Below are 3,402 nucleotides of genomic sequence, written 5' to 3' on the forward strand. Positions count from 1 at the left end.
AAAAGTATGTAATTATTTACAATGTATTTTTTTAAACAATTATTTGTTTTTTTTTATACCAATTGATTTGTCTTATTATTCTGTACATAAAAGTATTACGGTAAGATTATCGAAAACTAAATATTTTATGAGATATTTTATTTTTTATATCAAAATATGTCAGATTAAGATATAAAATAACTCAAAACGTACTTAATGAAAAAATACTTTATTATAGTGTTTTGAAAAGCTCTCGAGATAAGCTACAAGAATATGTAATAAAAAAAGGAGGTTCCATTTAAGAAAACGTCAATCACATTGATCTCACCTTGAGAAGGTCACTCAAGGTCAAATCCATATTTTTATCATGTGGCCCCCTTCGAACCCTACAACTTTTGTTTGAAACATTTTTTTCGATAAAGCTTACTTTCCCATATATTTTACAGTTTTAAGTTAAAAAACTCACCCTGTATATTATATTGCTATGTTGCTGCAATATTATATTGCAATATTTCTGTAGGCGAACATATTATTGTTGCTGCAATATCATAACAACATTGCAGCAATATTTTGCAATGTTTCTGCGATGTTGCAATCTTGCAGAAAAATGTTGCTGCAATGTTGTTACAATCTTGTGGTGCTGTATGGGATGTAACATGTGAATGTTACATGTAACAAATACGTTATATTACTTGTTACATTCCGTTTTATTATGGCAATGTTACAGTTATGTATCTGTGTTTGCTGGATAGTGAATGACTACAAATACGTTTTATGAGATTATTTTTCCAACAGAACTTCTGTTTTTATTATGATGTTACATACATATTGCGTTAACATTCACTTAGAGGTTTATTAAATGCCTATTAGATGACGAGAAATAATTTGCAGCCCAAAGAGTGTTTCATAAATAATGCACTGCTATTGTAGGAATATTAAGTTTTAATAGTGTCTAAAGAAATTCAATGACACAAAATTACATGGCATCTAATTCAGATATTTCTAGATGTCGTTTTAGATTAGATGGCTCCGACATCTAATGGATGTATATCCGATCTCGCGTTTCTCCCTGAGTAGTACATGTATAATAATTATCTAGAATAACTCCTTTCAGTCATGAAATACTAAAACTTCAATTTCCAAATTAATTACCAGACATGAAACAAATTTAACAATAAGTGATTCCATAAAATTAATAGTATTAATATAGCTTTGTCATATTATCTTATAGTTTTCCATATTATACTATAGTTTTCTCGTACTATACTATAGTTTTTCCATATTATACTATAGTTATTTTGTATTATACTGTAGCTTTAACATTGTAAAACTATCCGAGACAGCGAACGATAAGCAGGTGTGCAGATCCACGGCGGCTCCGATAGATCCGCGACGTAGACGCCAAAAACATAAACAATCGATAAGGATTTACCGCTAATCGATAGGCAATACTTAGAATTATTTTCATCATAGATTTCCATAGAAGATTTTTACCTTAATGAATTTCCAGAACGCAAACTAAATTCTCAGAACGATCTGCACACGGCCCGTAACGCTCTTTCTTTTCAATAGTATATAAGATGCAGATTTTCATCCTCTCAGCCAGTCCGTAGAGTTAGTTAGTCTAGTAGTAGTCAGTCCCTCCGATCATTTCAATACGCAATTGCGTATCTTTCATCTTCATTATACAGTCAGTCAGTCAGTTAGATTCATAAGCTCAATCTGTATAAAGTCAGGAATAAAGACTTTGAGCATACACCTGCCTACGTCAATCTAGTTTATCTCATCCACGACCGAGGTCTATGCATATGAGAAAGGAAAGGCTTTAAAAATAATACAAAGGGCATTGAGCTAAAAAGGATTACTTATTACAATACAGTAAGTACCTGCAGTTACTAACACCTCTTATATTTTCAAATTTTATTTCAGAATCAACTGACAGCCCATTTATCTCAAACCATTACCTCAATTCCTATTCCATCACTTTTAATAATAAAAGAAACCCCTGTCAAGCATTAGCACGTTGCTGACAGTTTTCTAATCAGTCAACTTTAATAATCCACAATTTATCTTCCTGCAATCACTTTTGAAACATTTCTTTTATTCCTATTATTATTATATCAATAGTAGACAAATTTAGATTTTGTTTAGAATTTGTACGGCTGTGGTTTAACCTTTGAAACCCAGTTGCTGTGAGTTGATTCCCCCCCGGCGACACTTTACCCCTTTTCCAGAATTTTCTTCGTCTACTAAGCACATATTGTGCCCCAGACATCCTTCGTCTACTGAGCACATATGGTGCCCTAGACATCCTTCGTCTACTGAGCACATATCGTACCCTAAACCTCCTTCGTCTACTGAGCATCGAAGTATGCCCTAGATCGACTTTTTCCACACCTTAAGGTAACATTTCATGGGCAGTGAAAAGCAGCAGCAGTTTAGTAACTAACTAGCATTGTTTGGTGATTTTACAGAATTGCTGCGCTGCTCATGAAATAGGTTTTCTGCAGTGTTTTAAATCGTTAATCTCAATTTCAATATTAATTGAGATATAACCGAATGAGTAATTATTTTTATAATTATAGTTCCTACAAACTTACCTCTGGTGATTCCATACTTTTGAATATATGTACATATATAACCAAAACACAGCTTTTACTGCTTTCCTGTTCAACAGGATGAACTTCAAACAGCAAAAACTTGCGCCGGAAGTACGTCACCGATTCTAGTTACTTTCTAAACTGCTGCTGCTTTTCACTGCTCATGAAATGTTACCTTTAGACCTTCCCTTTGAATTAAAATTTAGGATCGTATGAAACAGTAAGATCTAGTATTGATATTAATCAAAAATCTCTTTTCCATAATTAAAAACCCAATCCCTTAATAAAACCATTTCAATTCTATCTAATTCTTATAAATAATTGATTTTTTTTCCTAATTTCTTCTCTTATTCTTCTTTAACTTATTTCTCTAATTCTTATTATTTAAAGCATTACTTTACTCTTGAATCACACATGAATATTTGCGCATGTGTATATCCCAATGATTAACATCCAGTAAAATCCCTCTAGTAAAGATTAGAGTCCTATATAATCAGAGAAGCGACAATGGCGTTGATTGGCTGACCGCCATGGGCCCGTTCCACTTAATGACCGCAACGCTCACGGTATCATTTCATCTTTGTTGTTCACCGAAAGTTAAACAAAGACAGGTGATACTCGCAAGCGTTGCGGTCGTTAAGTGGAACGCGCCCTATGTTGGTCCCGTAGTCCCGTAATGAATCCTACGTGCAAACTAACCGCAACCGGCGTATCGTAAGTGAGAAAAAAGTATATTTGTCAAACGACGCGGTAGCGTCCCGATGCCAAGTAATGTTATTTTCTAAAAAAAACATTTTAAATATCTCTGAGACATTTTTAAGAC

The sequence above is a fragment of the Formica exsecta genome, unplaced genomic scaffold, assembly GCF_003651465.1.
Source record: "Formica exsecta isolate Colony F162 unplaced genomic scaffold, ASM365146v1 scaffold139, whole genome shotgun sequence".
NCBI classification, from domain to species: domain Eukaryota; kingdom Metazoa; phylum Arthropoda; class Insecta; order Hymenoptera; family Formicidae; genus Formica; species Formica exsecta.